Source organism: Hevea brasiliensis, chromosome 11, assembly GCF_030052815.1.
Source record: "Hevea brasiliensis isolate MT/VB/25A 57/8 chromosome 11, ASM3005281v1, whole genome shotgun sequence".
Classification (NCBI taxonomy): Eukaryota; Viridiplantae; Streptophyta; class Magnoliopsida; order Malpighiales; family Euphorbiaceae; genus Hevea; species Hevea brasiliensis.
Genome location: NC_079503.1, coordinates 11501557 through 11521748, shown reverse-complemented (window position 1 = coordinate 11521748; position 20192 = coordinate 11501557). Strand labels below are relative to the sequence as shown.

The following is a 20192-nucleotide window of genomic DNA, read 5'->3' as shown; positions in this document are numbered from 1 at the left end:
GGGTCAGTTTCAAGAACGTTAATTAAATAAACAAAATTAGTCCAAAATCAGGATTATGACTTAACAGCACTCAATTGCAGTTTTTTTTTTTTTTTTTTCAATCAGAACACTCAATTGCAGTTGGAATGGAAGGCATGTGACCTAATAAAGATTAACAGTTGCGCATCCCTAAAACCATCAAAGTCCAGCAAGAAGACAACAATTGCCTGAAAATGATTATCACCGAGTCCAAATATGCAATGTCAACTTGCAATCAAACTGCTGAATTTATAAGCTTAAATAATGTTAACTGAGATTTTATAGCACCACAAGAATTGAACAATCAAGATTTTTAGGATTAAAGAAAGATTAAAATTCTGTAAATATATATATATATATATATATATATATATATATATATATATATATATATATATATATATCCTGACCCCAAGAAAAAGATCATAGAAACAATGAAAAATATGGGACGTGGTTTAACTTTTCCTGTGAGGCCAAAACAATACAATATATTGTAAGGTGAATTTGATGTAAGGGGTGAACTATTAAATTTAAATCATGAAGAATGCATTTCAAAGCCTATGAGGAATGGAGAAAGTGACCAAAAGGTGGGAGATTAGCACCAAATCCACTAAAAACAAGGGCAACCTCCTTTCCTGGTGTGTTTTCCTGTTTGTTGAAGATGGCAATGATGCGAGCGTATTGAAGATGAGGTATATCAAAGTCAACTTGCCAACTTCGCATGGAACAAGTTAGGATGACTAAAAAGTCCCCAGCTTTAAATTCAGAAGCAGGCATGATAGGAGAATCTAGGATAAAGGGTGAAACTATAAATTCATATAATGTCTTAAATTTCCACAGTTTTCATCACTCCTAAGTCTTGTCATAACTTTCTTCTGTAACCTCCTTACCCACTCCTTGCTCACATGAAAAAGCTTTCCTATCTCTTCAAGTGATTTGGGTGGTTGATCTTTGAGACCATATCTAAGAACCAACACTTGCCTCTCTTGATTTCAGGACTCTTAAAAGATCATGCAAGTCCTTTATCATGTGTTGCCTCGTGACAGATTCTTCAGGACTCTGCATCGAAATGTCAGAGATAAATTCCTGTACCAGAAATCCAATAGCACAGTTTATTATCAGTCAATTAAACTCTCTCTAAAAGCTTCAACAAATCAATGTGAACATCAAGTACAGAGAGGCTTCTCATGTAGCATTTGTTCAAGTTTCAGCATTCAAAAGAAAAGCAATAAAATACTTAAATCTTTTAAAAATGGCTTCCAGTATTATAACAAGCCAGATTGGAAAAGATGAATGCAACAGAAAGAAAAGAGAGAGAGTGGGGAGGGGTGGGAGGATTAAACAAAGATTTAAAGCATGCCAAAAATTTTGCATTGAGGCTATCTCCAATTTACTACTCTTAAGGCATTTGCTAGCTGATTCAATTTTAGCCAAAGAAAGACCAGTGAACTTGGCAATTTCGCTATCATCTGCAAATTTTCCATGGCTCTTCCTAAGGGCTTTTCGAGCATTTTATATCTGATTTACTGCCAGCCTTAATGTGCATTAACATGAGAATGCATAAGAATTTAACAAAAAGATGAAACTCCGGATCTTATTTATATGATTTTATCTCTCAAACACGGGAAGGAACATGCAGGAATTTGAATCCCTCTAGCATAAAGTCTCACAATCTTTGACATTGATTTCGTATCCAGTACAGTACATATGTTGAGAATCTGCATCCCCTTGTGTGATCAAATCTTTCTGCACCTTGTAAGACACCCAGATTTCCAGCGTGAAACATTGGAAATGAAATTGGTATTTGGATGATCGGAAAACTAAAATAAAAGATAATGTATGCAAGGTAGATACACTTAGGCTATTTATTCTCATTTTTCTTCTTCCTCCATCAACTTTTGTCATTCTATGGAAACTCCATGCAATCATCAATTCCCGCAGGAGAAAAAGATGCATGTTGGGAGTTTTGGACTTTAAAGTGATAATCGGAAACATAATTTTCAAATTGATTTTCAAATCTAGAATCGAAATTTTCAATTTATGAATCAAGAATTAAGGATCAAACCGAATCATAAGATTCAATAAAAATTCTCAAAATTAATTGAAAATGATATATATTGTAAAAAATAAATAAAACAATACATCACAATAATATATTTTGATAAATATAAATTATCATTTAGCTAATGAGAATAATGCTTATAGTAGAACAATGTATTCCTAAAATCTTATTATATTATGTGGTTTTTTGTTATAAATTATAAACTCTTGAATTGTAGACAAATGATTATCATTGTGCATGTATTGAAACTCCTGTTTAAATTTGATCAAATAATTAGACAATAAAAAAGAATAGTGCCTAAAAGATCATAATATATTAATATAAAATGTCATAATTTGACAACCGTAATTAGAGGAGTAAATTAACCAAAAAAAAAAAAGAAGAGGAAAGAGAAAATAATGGCTAGTGAAAGAAAAATAGCTAAAAGAAAGTTCTATAAGCACTTTTCATAGTAAAATTGAAATGAAATCTTAAATTTTTAGGCTATAGAGTTTAACAACTCTTTAGGAAAAGAATTGACCGAATCGGTAGATTCATATCTATTCATCCAATTCACTGTCAAATATTCGATCACGATTTAGGTACGTTTGAGATTCACCCCATAAATTCGAACCGTTAAGATGGAAAATCGAATCATAAGATTTTAAAAACATCAATTGGAAATACTGACTGCTTCTCAATTGAATTAAAATTGGAAAAAAAAATATATAAATAATATATGCATTCGTAAATAAATGTGCTAATGTGTATTTGCCACCCAAACTATCATATGGGCATCAAGAAGTGTCATCCTTGTTCGGAAGTTAAGTTCAAGCAAATAGAAAATAGAAGATAAAAGAGATTAGGTGCATCCTATCACCAGAATTGACTTTTGTAATAAGTCAACAATCCAAGCCGTAGTCACTGAGTTAAAGTTAGTAAATCATCTTGATTTGGGAGCAATTACTTAGCCAGGTTGTCATTCAATCAGTCTCTATATGAGACAAAATTTACTTCCCAGCTCAGAATGAAGGTTTTCATACTTAATTTCTTTTGCTAAAGTAGACAACAAAAAAGTTATTCTAATCAAACTATATCTAACACGTTCTGTTGATACTTTGCACAAGGCCTATTGGCTAAAAAAGCCAAACGTTATCGTGTTTTGGTGATTTTATTCAATCATTTTATTCTTAGCGCAATCGGCCAAAATTTCAAAATGCATAAAAATTTTATCCAAATTTGAAATTGGAGTTGGGAAGAGTGTGTATCATCCTACGTGCCACTCCAGTTGGCATATTTAACCCGTTCTGCTGATATTTCCACAAAGATGTCTCTGTATAGAAACAAATTTCCTGATTATGAAGTATGAACTATGATCACACTTAATAGAACATGAGAACCCATTTAATGAACAGGACTACCTAATATTTCTGAAATATGAATGCAACTAAAAATTATAGCAAAAATAAAGCATAGTCAAAATATCAAATAATTTGGAACAGTTAACATACCTGAAGTAAACCTTCCAACCCTATTCCCATACCCCTATAATTTCTGGCAAAGTATAAAACTAACAAGCGAGTGCTCCTGATGAGCTCATCTCTGCAATATCAACCAAAATGCAGCAGCTGCTGCAGCTCCTTCCTGTCAAGGCCAGCTGCTTCAGCCCAGCAACTCAAGCTGACAACTCCCCAGTTTGCTCTTCCAAAGTTGTTTTAATCTTCTCCAATTCTGAAACCTCCTGTAAAGGCATAGGATAAAATTAAGAAAGATAACCTTTCGACTAACAAAAGAAAACACCACTTAAATCATGTAGAGGTTTACAATAACCTTGACTCCCCTGGACATATCAGCCTCATTTCTAGCAATCACTAATCTTCTACTCTTCGAATTTGACGCTTTATTGGCAGAACAAAAAGCATGATTTCCAGGACCATTTTGATTGGGTTTTGAAGGCAATGACAGATATGGAGCTATACAGCCATTTTTTGATGAGGCTCTTTTTCGAAGAATGGACAACAACTTCATTTAGATGATCATTTGATGTGCCATTTAGTTTACACTCTCCAATATTTTGAGTAGGTACATAAGGCAAATCCAAAACACATGTGGCTTTATGGGTGCTGGTTAGACATTTATTGAATAATTTTACAGCTCCAATCCTTCCTAATTGTAGCAGAATATCCCTTTCCAACTTCAATGCATCAGAATCAGCAAAAGACTCCTCCATGACAATAAGATTTTCCAATAACAAACCAAATCTTGAAGTCCTCTCTTTTGAGCTTGAAAGTGGAACAAAAATGTCATCTTCAATTGTGCTATGCGATCCACTAACAACATTCATCTAAAAGAATGCAGATAGCATTAGATGTCAAACAGCAAACAACAATATTAATTAAATGCACTCATAAACCTTAGCTCCTTCTACTTGGGATTGCTTATTCTCTAAGGTTTGCATTGCAGATGAACAAGCAAAGCCTTAAAACTCTGCACAAAATGTCGCCCTCTTCAGAAATAACAGACAGAAAAGAAAGCCTTGTCAGGTTGAAAGAACCCTGTTTTTAACTGTATCATACATAATCAGGAGTATTTAACATTAAATTAAGGGGGAAAAAAAGGGAGAAAATAGTAAATGAATTGGCCAAATGAAGCAGACTAAGACCCTTGTTTACAAATTCACCATAAATTATGTTGAAAAACTGTTAAAAAAAGTGAACTCACCAGAAGAAGACGAGAGCCGGGATAGTGAATTGGAGACAAACTGTGACCGAAATGGAAAAAACCACACTTGAGACTTAGCCTATAACCGACACCCATTTTGGTTTTATTTTCTGCCGGAAATAATGCAAACAAAAAGAGTCCATCAACTCCTTAAAGGTTGACAGGAATTAGCAAGAAAGAAACAGTGGCATTGAATGGGTTGTGACCTCTCCACCACGGGTTCTTCATCTTCAAAATGGGTCACAAAGCCTATATACAACAGACACTGAAAGCGTCCAAAAGGGCAGGGTCCCAGAAGTTCCCACTGATTCTCCTTCCTCACATTTAAATATCTGAATTGATGGGCCATGTCCTCTTTTGGCAACCACAAGTCCATAACCTTTTTACAATGGATTAAACTGGGGCCTATATGGAGCCATATTTATACAGCCATCCCAAGTTCTTGGCCCAACCTGCTCTAAACTATTTTCCAAGAAAGTGTTGGATTAGCTACACCTAATATTACATTAAATAAATAATTAATTATTAAATAAGCGTAATATATTCAAAAAGGTATATTATTTATTTATTTATTTATTAAATATAAAAATGCATGATATAAAAAAAATTAAAATAAACTTAATATAAAATATAGTACATCAAATACTCACATAAATTTAATTTTTTTTATATAAATTTAATTTTTTTTATATAAATTATGGATATGAGGATGCATATTAAAATGAGTGATAATGCATCGGTAATACGAGCAGATAATAATTTTAATTACATTGATTTTGTATAAAAAATTTATTTATAGGAAAAAATTTTAATTAAATCGCAAATGATTATATTTCATTCCTAGTATTTTGAAAATAATTTTTTTAAAAAGAATTAAATATTTTTAATTAAAATTTATTTAAAAAACTAATTAAATTAAATTTTTATAAAATTTTAAATAAGGGATCAAAAAAATATATGCCACGGATTCGAGTGTAAAAGGTGTTAATAGTATGCCCTATAGCATATTATTTAATTTGTATCTTGTACATATTTTATTGATAAAAAGGTAATTTCACTTTTTCGTTTACATAATGTATTTATGTGTAATAGAAAAGGTCCATTGATATTTTGTTAGAAATTATATTCTTAAGTTATTAAGAATATGAGTGTCAGTATCTATAGTACAAAGTATCTATAGTATAAAGTATCATAAATTGGTTCACAATCGATGATACTTCGCACAAGACATGACTTATCCAAAAAGATTATAATCATGTTTGTTCCTAATGAATTTATATGAGATATAAATAAGATGGAATGGTGAGTCTCATGCCATATAACAAACATGATAGGCACTTATACATGATAAGTAGGCCGAACCAGTCACGCATATGACAAGTACATAGAGTTTATTCTTATCAATGCATTGTAATATATCATATCGGTGCATATAATCTTAGATTTGAGGTAACACATTTATCTTGTATATAGGTGGTTTGAGTTTGATACTACTTTCAAAGTTATACTGTGTATGGGTATATGGGCATATGTTGGCTCCTACTAGTTATGTATGGAGGTAGGTGTTAATCAAGATGGAATATGTTACTCTAAGCAAATAGGGATAAAGTCCTATGTTCATTTAATTATTCTTGATGTTTCAAATTTCTGGCCATGACAGATAGATTTAGTCAGAAAAGAGTTTCTGACAAGAAAATCTAATTAATCAAGAACTAAAATTAAAAGAAAACATAATATTTATAGCAAATGGGGTTTGACATAAACCATTACTCCAGCTCAAATTGAGATTTTATAACAGAGAGATTCTAGTGCGTGGTAATATATGATTAAAGGTTCATTTAAGGTATTCCTTGTTACTGATTTAGTAGCTATGGCATGCTATGCTAGGTGTCAACCATGGTCTATGAGATACCTAAAATGATTTAAAGAAATCATTTATGGTAAGAAATAGTTCTTATGATATTAAGAGTTAATATCATATCTCATTACCAATTAGTGATGAGCCTAGTAAGTCACACACATACACAAGATAATCACAAAGTAAAATGTGATTTAATTGATTAATTAAAGAGTTTGATTAATTAATTAAATATGTTTGGTTTACAATAAAATTGCAAAGTTCATAGCATGACTTGAAACCAAATATAGGTTATTGGATGTATAGTATAAGTTACATTTATATTTAAAGTGTTTAAATATGAATTTAATTGTGAGAAATTAATTAATGGAAATTAATTAATTAATTTATATTTGATATAAATTGATTTGAATAAGAGAAATAATGATTTTGGGTTGAGAACTCAAAATTACAACATAAGGGTAATTTAGTCATTTCACAAGGTGACATGTGGCACCATGAGATGGTGACACATGGTATCATATAAGTTTGCCATTTTATCTTCCTATCATGCAAGGTGATTAAAGTCAAGATTAAACATAGCTTTGACACTTGGCTTAATGTGTTTAAGTCAATTAAAATTAAGATGTAATGTGGTGATGATATGTGGCAAAGGGTTTAAGTGATGACCTAATTATAAAAGGGAAAAGAAAAGAAGAAACACTCACTCTTATTCTCTCCTAAAGGTGGCGGCACACATAGCTCTCCCTCTCCTCTTCTTTTTTCTCATCAATTCGAAGAGAATTACCAAAATTTATTTGAATTAAAATTGTTAGAAATTATTTATAGTGTCCTACACACACATACAATATCTCTAAAGGTAAGAACTCAATTTATAATTGGTTGGCAAAGGTTTGAGAAGCAAATTGGGGGTTGTCCATTGGTAATCTTGTTGTGAACAAGCTAGAGGGACAACGCTTGGGGTCATAGGTGCTTTCTAAAGGTGCCAATCACATCCATAGTGCCTCAGATAGGTTAGTGCTCTGACTCATATTTTGAACTAGGGTTTAAATGAATTAATTTATTAATTCACAATCTTGAATGGCAAACATAGATCCTAATACATATTAAAAATGTTTTAATATGCAATTGAGTATTGAAATTAATTAGGCACATAAGAGATGTGGTATAATGCATGTAACCCTAGAAAAAAATTTTGAAATTTAATGATCTAATAAACAATTTTCATGCTTCCGCTCCTACAAAAGGTTCGTGTAAGATTTTTTTTTGTCTAAATTTAATTCATTATATATTTAAGACATAAAATATACGATGAATTCATCTATTAAATATATAAATTTCATATATTTATATCTTAAATTAATTTGTCAGTTCCAAATGCCAGTTTTAGTGTTCTAGTTTCCAAGTTGAAATACAACCACAAACTTTGATTGAATAACCATGAAAATAAAATTTTATTTAATTTAAAATATTTAAAAGAGAATTTATTTCCATAACTAATAATTAATATCAGTTCAGTGGCACGTGAGAGATACCGAATTTTAATTTTTATTAGAATTTGCTAAGTTAAAAATTTAAAATAACAAATTAAATATATTATTTGATTCATTAAATAAAATTAAATTAGTCTATATGTATATAAAAATTTTCAAATACTATTTATTGTAATTTTTTAACAAATAATATAGTTTATAAATGAGTTTAAAAATTATTAAAATAAATATTTAAATTTAACTTTTAATTTTTTTACGAGTCCAATATTGCACTTGTGAATATTTATTAAATGTATTTATTTATTAATAATTTTTTATAAATAATATAAAAATTTATATTTTCTATATGATATTTTATCTTAATAGATGTAATATTATAAAGTTCTATGTAATATAGATATTACATAAAATTTAATATAAAATTAATAATAAATAAATATATTTAATAAATTTAATAAATATATTTTGTACTCATTTGAAAAAATGACTAATTTTATATATTTATTATACACACTTTAATTGATTCTATACATATCTCTTTACCTATATTTGATATATCGGTTATTATTTTTTTTAAAGCAATAACTATTATGTTTATTATTGTCACGACCCAACCTATGGGCCGGACCGGCACTAGGACTTGGGCCAGCCTAAAGCCCCCGAGGCCCGTAGTAAGCCTAACTGTTCATTAACCCAACTCTATGGTCCATTTGGGCCCAATATCAAGAAAACAAACGGACAGAGTCCGGCCATAAAATGGACTTACCAACGGGGAGTTTTCGACTCACCCGACCTGTAAACACAATATATAGTCAATTGGGGAGCTCAGCTCACCCTCCACATACTCATCAACATAATAATAAATGGGAGCTCAGCTCCCTCATCCAATCCATCAAACATGCATAGCATATTAAGTTCTGTGTCCCAAAATAACAATTTAGTTTACAGACCCAAATCAAATAACATTTCTAACACATGCGGAAATTCTAAGATTTAACAAGTTTATACAACAGTAATAATTGACCTGCGAGGGAGAAAAGCAGGTTAACCAAAATAAAATCCTCCTGTAGCCTAAAAAAAATATTGAACAGGAGTAAGCGTTCGACTCAGAGAGTAAAATATCAATTTTAACCATAATCTCTATAACTATTTAAAACTAATGCAACCTGTGGAATGAGGTGCAACATCAGCAATAAATTCATATCATAGCATCAAAAAGGTAATTTGGAGCACTCACACACCCTATAGTATCAATCATAACATATGGGAGCTGATCTCTATCTGACTCTCTTAAATCCAACACAGTGCCCAATTACTCAAGCTCGGACTTCCACTTAATAACCAAATCGAGGGTCCCAAATAATTACTCAAGCCGTGACTACCCCTCGAAGGATCGAGTCCCAATTACTCAAGCCGTGGATCGCCTGGCCCTATCCATAGTCCACACCACATCACACGCACGCCAACGCACGCTGCTGCTCCAAATTACCACAACAACATCCATGGCACATCAACAGTTATGAATGCAACATAAATCGTGCCTAGAGTTTAACTACATAAATATATGCATATAAGTGATGCATGGGCATGCTGAACATATAATAATATCGAAATTACAATTAAAATTAATATTTTACTCACAGACTTGACGACAATCAATCACTGGCGTGGGACGGAGGAAGAAGGCTGTCCCGGCTCACCTGACAATCATATTACATTTATTTAATACAATCTGACTCAATACAAACAAAGAAAAGACCAATTACGTCCTAAGTCGTGCCGAAAATCCGGCAAAGTCTCCCCTATACCTAGGACCTACCCAACCTGCAAAAAGGGTTCAAAACACACTTCTATACTCACAATCCATATATCCACAGTTCAATCATATCACACAGCCCCTCCTGGGCCCATCAAATCAATCATCCATCACAATATGTAAAATTTCAATTTAGTCCTTATTATTGATCATTTTTGCAAAAACTGCCCAAACAAGCTCTAAAAATTATAAAACTTTGCCCCGCGGTCCTTAGCAATATTACTAAGCTATTGCAAAAACAATCGTAATTTTCTAAGCTACCACGAATATTTTATGGATTTTTAATCCTATTTAAGCACTAGAAAATTACGAAAAAGCAAGGTTCGGGTTTACCTTTGCCAATTCCGACTTCGGGAACGCACTCGGGACGTCTGACAATAGGGGGCTAGCCAAAACCTCGGTCCAATTCGGAGACTTTTCCGTAGCAGTGCATGCGGCGAAATTTGCGAACCGTCAATCGCCGAATTTCCGCGAATCGAGGATACCTACACGAAGCCCATAACACGGGGGTTAGTACATAAATTTTTCAGAATTTTCTAAGCTCATTTAATGCTCGAAAATACACTGCGAAGTTCCGTGGGACCCACCGAAAAACGGTGTCGGAAAAATTCGAAATTTATGTCGTTGCGAAGCTCTCGACGAATGGAGCGTGCTGGTGGCCTCGGTTTTCTCGTGGGATTCACGGTTTTCGAGAAATCTAGCCCAAAAGTCGAAATGGGCTAAAATCTTCCCGAGCAAAAATCGGACAATCCGCTCGATGGATTTCGGCGTTCTTGGTGTCTATGGAAAGCTCTCGCCGAGTAGATGATTTTGGACACAAGACCCGGTCCAATTGGTGGCCGGATCGGCCGGAGTTGGCCGTGGACGTCGAAGCGGCGCGCGCAAGGGGGGAATCGAGCGCGCGTTTTACGCGTTACGGCGGCTGGACGGCCGGGAGGCGCGCCGGCGAGGACGCAGGGAGGCGGTGGCCGCGGGGAGGAGAGAGAAAAGAGAGAGAGAAGAGGAGAGGGACGCGCGCGCGGGGAAAGGAAAAGGAAGAAGGAAAAGGGCCGGTCCGATTCGACCGGTCCGATCCGGTCTGGTTCGATTCGGCCGGTTCGATTCGAAATACAAAATTTTGAATTTTTACTCTGCCTCGGGACCGAAAACGAGGTCCAAAAATTCCGAAAAAATTCCATAAAACTCAGAAAAATACGTAGACTCCAAATATATTTTTAGTTTTGTCACGTGGTCTTTAAATTAATTTTTAAAAATCATCAAAGTTTATATTTTCGGAAAATCGAACCCGATTTTTAAAATCCGAAAAATCTCAAAAAAATTCCTAAAATTTAAATAAAATTAAAATACCAAAATGCTCATAAAAATTAAAATTTCGGGGTGTTACAATTATTATATAAATTCAAGCTTAGAGTAAAAATATATTTTTTTTAACTTTTAGAATATTTATAATTATTGTCAAATTTTAATTAATTATCATAATTATAGTTAAATAAATTAAATTAAAATTTTAAGAAAATTAATAGTAAATTATAATATAATCTTTAAAATTTTGTTTAAATAACTAAAATTACGAAAATTTTTTCAAATATAATTTATTTCATTTAATTATAATTATGATAATTAATTAAAATTTAACTTTAATATATATATATATTTATAATTTAAAATTTTGACTATAGTACATATAATTTAAAATTTTGTTCACAACCATAAATGCCTCCAAATTTTGGATTTTTTTTTATTGCCTTTTTAATAAAACAAGAGAATTATCAGCTTGTTTGATTGAGAATAATGGAGTGTTGGACACTTTGGGGGACAAAAGGTGAACACAAGATCCTAAAACAAGGCCCGAGGAACTCGTAATCGGACAACTCCATTCATTTCCAACGCTAATTACTGTTTTATGAATGGGACAAACAAACCCACTACTTTAAATTAATCCTTAACGTAAGCAAACACCTCATTCTTTGTGAAAAAAAAATAATAATAATAATTAAATCAATCAATTTAATTATATAATACTTTTATTTATCAATCAATTGTTAATCGCTCTTGACGTTTCACATTAATTATGAAATATATATATAAATTATATAATAATAAAAATTTTATTAAAATTATTATAATTTTATTAATAATTTATTATTATCATTGATTCGTATGTATCTTTATTTTAATTTTTTTAATAAAAATAAATAAATAAATAAATAAATAATTTTAGCTTAAATTTGTTACGTGATGCCTTAGATTACGGTTCACTTATTAGTGGGTTCAACATATCACATCGATTATAAAATATGAGTATATATTGATTATATAATAATAAAGATTGATTTGTTATTGTCATTGATCTGTTGTGTATGTGTTTCTAACTTTTTGATAAAAAATTAGTTAATTCAAATAAATTAAAGTATTTGTAAATATATTATTATTATTATATATAAATATATATAATTTTCTAAATGAATATTATTGTAACGTATATATTAATTTAATATTATATTTAGATTGAATTACTATTCAATCGATATTTTTCAAATACTAATAAATCAATTCAAGCATTTTTAAAATCAAATTAATTAACAAAAAAATTTATTTTTATTTATACTCATCCAATACTTATTGATAGGGATTTCTAGACGTTGCTGGATTCTCATAAATAAATTATCTTTTGTGTTGTAGATGAAAATGTTAAAGAAGAAGATATGCCTATTGAACAAGAATACAACCTTTTGCTCTATATTATATTTTAGAATTTGAATTTTAAAAAATTAATTAGTTAGTCTTTAGATTGTGAGAAAAGAATTATTTAATTTACCCATTAATAAAATAATTAAATTATTTTATATATTAAAATTGTAATGATTAAAGTATGATATAGTGTAAAATATTGAAATTAAATAATTAATTTAAAAAAATTTAAGGACTAAAGTATAATATAATATAAAATTTAATAATTAAATAATTAATTTTTAAAATTTAGAGATTAAAATATAATATAAGATAAAATTTAGAGATTAAATTATAATTTTTCTAAAAAAGAAAAGGGTGTGAGTTTGTTTTAGTTTTAAATTGTAATAAAGTTAAGGGAAAAAGTCTTTTATTAAATTGGGTAATAATTAAGTAAAGCTATAAAGACGATGTGTTGAGCTTAATTACTATATGAATGATGAATTGCGAATCCTTAATATTTTAATTCTTGTGGTTGCCATAGGTGGCTTTGAAGAAAATTAAAAAACATAGGATCTTGAATAAATTACTATAGAAAAAAACAGTATTCTCTATGGTGTCCTTTTATGTCACATTCACATAATTAAATGATAAGGTGTTTATCTTGAATAAATTACTATTTATTGAAATTATATAATTGATTTTTAATTTAATATATTTATTCTGGCATTCTTAGTGATAAAAGTCAAAATTTTTAAATTTTAATTTAAGAATTAATAAAATTTATTTAATTTAAATTTTTTATTTAATTAACTAAAATTTAAAGAATTAAATAAAATAAACAATTCATGCCAAAGCTTTGAATTTGTTCGGTTAATAGGCTATTTATTTTATAGAAGAACATATAAATCAAATCGGTTCTTTAATTCATTTTTAATTTAATGTGATTTTAAATTGATTCAATAAAAAAATTAAAATAAAAAAATAAATGTAATTTAATATATTTTTAAATAATTTAATATATTTTTTTTAATCCAGTTGCACCCTAATATCTCTCTCGAGGATGGATTAGAGGAATATATGGTTAAGTTTTAAGAGTTAATAAGTGGAAACTAGTTTCTTTTTTCTTTAATTATTTTTCCTTTGAAATATTTTTTAAATTATTTATTTTTTAATATTTATTTATATTTTTTTTTATTTATTTCCAATCAATTATCGCCATGCATACATCTTAATTATATGTTTTTTTTTTTAATAGAATAGAGAGTATTTTGATAACTTAACATGCTTGTATATATTAAATGGAGTGATTAGAATGTAAAAAAAATTAATTAATTTAATTTTAAAAATATAAATATTAATTATTAATATAAATATTAATAAATAATATTGATTAAATAGTTAGTGATTCACATATTATAGTATATAATTATTCTATTTATTTATTTAATCCTCACAAATATACAATAAAAAATTAAGCAAAAAGAAATATATGATCATAAAAAAGTCTTTTTCTTATTTAAATTTAATTTATAAATAAAATAAACAATTTTAAATATTTATATTTTAAATTCATAATAAATCACATTTAAATAAAAATTTATACCTTAAAAAAAATAAAAGCTAACTTTATAGTTACACATAAAAGATTACAACTCAATTATATTTATACTTAATAGAGAAATTTAATTTAATTTATTTTTATTTTTTTTATTTAATTGAGTTTATAAATTTCAATTTAAATTAAATTTAGCCTAAAAATAAAAAGAATTATATAAATTAAATTTCTTAATTTTTAAGTTTAAAAATTAAATTTTTTAATTTTTCATTTAAATAAAAATTTTAGTCGATAAATTTTAATATTTCAATTAAATTAAATCTTAAATTTTTTAATTAATTTAAATAAAAATTTAAAAAATTAAATTGAACTCTAAAAAAATATGGGTGCCTACATAGAAAAGAATCCTTGTGGATGATTTTAAAGGAATTTCTATTTTTATGAAAATAGGAAATAAAAGTAAAATTGGAAAGAAAAGAAAAAGCAAGGTCAGCTTCATGCAGATCTGGAGGGAACCATATCCATAGCCGCGTGTACCCATCTGCATCGTCTTTGATGGAGTGTCAGTCAGGAAACAGCCACCTCAACTGTCCCACCAACCACGTGTACAGAACCCCTTTGACTACAGCCATTGGTCCTCGTCACGTGATCTTTTACCCGTTTCACTCCCTTGTCCGGACAACTTGTTTATATTCTCTACGGATTGTTTTTTCACCGATTTTGTCCTCTTCTCTTCTGATCGAACTCCCCACTCCCAGGGCCAGTCCCCACCCCTAACTCTGACCGGAAAAAGTTTAAAATACGACAGGTGGGTTCGATTTCAACGGATTCACTTTATTTTATCAAATCAAAAGGATAAAATTAATTTTAATAATATTTAAATTAAATTCAACAAATTAAATTTTAAAATTACATATATTTTAATTTTTACATTAAACGAGTTGATTTTAATTTTTATGATTTTTACCTTTTTTTGACACTTTTTAAATTTTTATAATTCAATTCTTATTAAACCATTTTCATAAATCTATTATCATATATTAATTAAAAAATAAATATTAATTTGAAATGTATTATTTAATAAAAAATAAAATAAAATTATTCACATGTTTCATATTTTATTATGTTAATCGGAAAATCAAACCGATCAAACCATAATTAATATTTAGATGTATAAATTACTAATTTTAGTTTGAATTTATTTAAGTTAATCAGATTAATCAATTTGGTGATTTCTTTATACATTCTTAATTATGTGTGTAATGATGATTATAATGAATTTCATATGAAATTCATTATAATTAACGATCAAAATGTGCCATTATACTAAATAAATTCTCGCGGGTTGTTGTCATCAGATACAAACAAACAATCATAGAGTATGTGTTGTAATTGTGATTCAAAATTACTTACATAACATATTTTACAAAATTAATTAAATCTCGTGTGATTATAGAATATTCTTAAATTTTAGATAAATAGGTAAATTCAAAATTAATTATCTTAAAAACACAATAAAAAATTTAAATACATAAAAAGAAAATTTAGAGTTATCAAAATGTGAAGTGAACTTCACTATTGAGTTTGAGATATAAAAATCATATTAACTCCATATATTTTTATTTATCATTTTTTATAAATTATTTTATTTATAATTATGTGTCATTTTAAGATTATCAAGGAGTAATTTTTTTTTTAATTTCATATTATCTCGGTTAAACACAACAACTATTTATACAATTTCTAAAATCTATCTTAACACCTCTCCTCTCTCTCTTAATTATATAAGAAAAAAAAAGTAATTTAATCAAATTAGAAAGTAATTTGCTATAATTCAGGTGATTTAATTGTTTCATTAATTATTGTGTAAAAATATTAAATGACAGATAAAAGTAGATAGAAGAGTAAAAAGGAACTAATTTTGAAAATTCACTTTTAGGGTTCATTTGATGTCATGGGACAACCAGCTATTGTGGCTATGTATTGAATGTTCATAAGTGCCACATTTCAAAAATGTTTCATATGCCCTCACACGAGCTCTACCATATGTGGTTATTAGCGATGAAATTTGGACTAGGGCTAGTGTCATTTGGCATGTCACAAAATGACAAATTCAATGACATATGATATTTACCATAAATTGTGGCTAAGGTGGTATTTTGAAGAAGAGTTTCATTATTATTCTTCTACCGGTTTGTGGCCTCCTCTACCCCTTTAGGGCATGAAGGGCCTCCTCTGTCCCTCTAGGGCAGGAAGGGCCGCCTCTGTCCCTCTAGGGTAGGGGGCCCTCGTCCTCCTTCGCCTAAAAGTGGGTCTTTCCTCACCCTTTTTTGGGTGGTTTATATATAAGGTTTTGTTTTGAAAGGTCCAGATCTTTATTGATAAGGAAATTTGCTTGACCTGAGTAGCCTTGTAACGTAAGCCATCGGTTCATTTTTCTAGGTTTGTAGTCGACATGGAAGCTTTCTCTGTAAATGGGTGCTCCTCTGTTCATGCATGGTACGAGGAAAAGTCTATATGTAGGTGGTTGTTCATGGGGTGCAATCTAGAGGGTTGGCCCGGAAGCAATAAGCGGGACGCCAAAAAACCCTCTGTCGTTGTCCTATGCATGATTGGGTAATGATATGAAGCTTTTACGGTAGTCTGTGTTCACGAGAGTTTCCTGGGCTTTGGGGTTGTGCTGCAGTGGTGGAGATTTAGAGAAGGGGCAGCGTTGGTCGTCTGTCAGTGGATTTTAGCTGCCTCCTTCGGCTAAAAAAGAGTGAGACGCCATAAGTCTCTCCGTCTTCTTCTCAGTTTCTTCCTTCCAAGTCCCTAAGATTCTATGTTGCTATAGTTCTTTGCTTTATGTGAATGTGTGAGCTTAATTGGATTGCTTCTCGACCTCGTGGATATGGTTACTATTTGAAATCTGCCAAGGAAGGAGTAGAAGATTCTTGAAGTGTATTGTTAGATAAAAGGTACTCATCACTGAGCCTTAGTAGGCTATGCACTTCTCAATGTAAATGGAAAAACTGAACCAATTCGGTTCAAATTTTTTATCTAATTAGTGCAGTTTGGTTTTGAATTTTAAGAAGTTTCGATTTTTCAATTTGGTTTGATTATTTTCATCAAAAATCGAAGAAAAACAAAACCGATCAAACCCCATGCTACGTCATTTATATTGCCTATATTTATACAACACATCCATCCCTTTCGTAAGATGAAACCATGTTCTACCATCCCTTTCTATCCCTCAGTTTTGTCCTCAGATGAAACCATGTCTTCTCCTTCCCTATCTCTACCTCTTATCCTCCTCCTCCCCCTCTTCTTCTTATTTTTCAAATTAAACTTTCCTCATCTCGCATGCTGAGTGAGATCCATGTATCATGGACATTGATATGGCTATGTTTGAGATAGGTCCATATATCATAGATCAATGTCTCTCGACTCTCGAGCCTCTTGTTGCTTCTATCAATTCTTCCCTATACTCTCGCTACTTTTACTTCCCAGCCTAGCTCAATTAACGTGTGATGGTTGTAATGTCCAAAAGGATTCCCGCATCAGAAGTATCATTCACCTTCAAGCATTGTTGATCTTGCCATGAAGGGAGCCACATATATGTGCAATGAATATTGATAGGCGAAGGCTGTAATGGGCTTGCATGCTTGATTTATGTCTATGCTTGGAGTCTTCTTGTGCTTGAATTCTTTTCCTTTTTATTGTGAATATGTGATTACATGATTTCTTTTTCTTTTGTTGTGAATCTATGATTGTGAGATTTCTTTTGTTGCTTTGGGTTTGTTCTGTAATTAGAATTGGTTGTGCACATTTTATTTCATTAAAAAACGAACGAAGTTTGATTCAATTTTTTATCTATAACCAATTTAGTTCGGTTCTTATTTTTCTTCAATTTTAATTTTTAATTTAGTTAGTTCAATTTAATTTAAACTAAATTGACTAATTGCATAGCCCAAAATCTTAGTCCTAGAGCACGATCTCCCTCTCGATACCTCTTTATTATTTCATAAATCTTTATCTCAAAGTGTTTTTTAGCGAGAACAAAGGTTGGACGCTACTATAAGTAGCGTCCAACCTTTAAACTGAGAGTTGGACGCTATTCAAAATAGCGTCCAGCTCTCTTTTTAATTTTTTCACCCGGACGCTATTTTGAATAGCATCCGGACCTTAAAAACGCTATTATAATTAGCGTTCCGCACTCACCTCCTCCACCTCAGCAAAATTTATCCTTTTTTGGTAATTAGTTTCAAACTCACCCTTTTTTGGTATTTTGCATTTTTTATTACACTTTTTTTGTCAAAAGCCCGATTCAATTAGGCCTACTAGATTTTACAGTTGAAATGCTAGTGTTTGTTTTGTAATAAGGACCAGCCATTGTTTATGGAACATGCATTATTGGGTTGTTCATGTAAACGTGTCCATTGATGGATTATATACCAAGGTTTGTTAGTATTTGTGTAATTTAGTTATTAAACTAATTTGATTCATATAACTCCCTATTTATTTTTTTCAAACTATATTAAATTAAAAAAAAATCATCTACGTCATTAATCGGATAAAAATAAACATTAAATTGAAAATCATCATTTAAAGGCAGCCTCAAAAATCATGGGCAACATCTTCAACCACCCAGTGATTAATTCATTGAAATAATTTTATTTTATTTTATTTTGGTTCGATTTATTATATTAATTAATAATTAAATATTATTTTTATTTAAAAAATAATAAATATTTTTTTATTAAATTAGATTAAATTAAAAATATTAATTAATAATTAAAATTTTAAATTTAAAGAAATTATGGCTGTTTTATTCGAATCGCCATAATTTTTGTAACTTAAAAAAAGAAAAAATCGATGATATCCCAAGCTGAAGCGCATGCTAAACTGTCAAAAAAAGGAAGTTGCTAGAATACACCAGACCAGAGCTTCCCCTAGCTTATACGGGCGGGCCCTACCTAACTGCCATGTGGTTCGTGGTTCCTAAACTTCGCAGAGATTTTCATGACAAGTGGGCGCAATGCACCAACCCAACTCTTTGTTCTCTCTTCCACGTGTCCTCCTACCCTGTTCCATTTCCAGTAAAAGGTAATAACGCTGCTCGTATGTCTCAAGATTTATCGTTAAAATATCGCACTCAACTATCTGACAACAAAAAGAGACAATAAAATCAAATTTCTCGTGATTCTCCGCATATTCGTTCTCCAAAGTTTTGCTATATATTTTTTTATATATTCTATCATAAATAGTTTTCAATAGAGAGAAACTTGGTCTAATTGATTGATTTTGCTGTTGAATATAATTAATATTTAAGCTATTTATATAGTCAATAATTGGGTTATTTATATTAATTAATATTTAATTATTATTGTTAATATATAAAATAATTAATAAAAAATATATTATATAATTTATTTTATTATTAAAATAATTATATAGTTATTAATTTATTATATAGTATAATTTATTTTATTATTAAAATAAATATATAATTATTATTTTATTAATAAATAAAAATTCAATAATATAAAAAACATGAGCAACGATATAACATGTATTTATTCCTTGCGTAATATAAAGATGTATATAAATTAAGATAAAAAAAATAAAAAAAGTGTTTTTATCTTGAAAGAACAATAGTAAAATAGCTTATTAAAAATAGTTCCTATTTTATAATTTTTAAAATTGCAATAATTTAGAAAAATATATTAGCTAGACAATACCTATAAGTAATATTAACTACTATTATAATAACTATTAGCTATTTTATTAGTCGTTGATTATTAAATATTAATTATTAGTGGTTAGTTGTTTATATAATGATTTAAAATAGAAGTATTTGATAAAAATAACTATTGGATTAGCTATTAAATATAAAAATTAGTGATATCATCTTCTTGACCCTAATTAATACGCTCCTTTAACTTCTAAGGCTATATTTAGCAATAATTTTTAACGTAATATTTAATATTTTTACTACAGTTAAAATACTATATCTCTTATTTATATTGTTTGAT

The 20192-nt window shown here is 29.6% G+C and overlaps 1 pseudogene; it reads right to left on the bottom strand.

Annotated features, from left to right (window-relative positions):
• Nucleotides 1-451: 451 nt before the first annotated feature.
• Nucleotides 452-5062, bottom strand: LOC110667094 (RNA polymerase sigma factor sigC-like; annotated as a pseudogene).
• Nucleotides 5063-20192: the final 15130 nt, after the last annotated feature.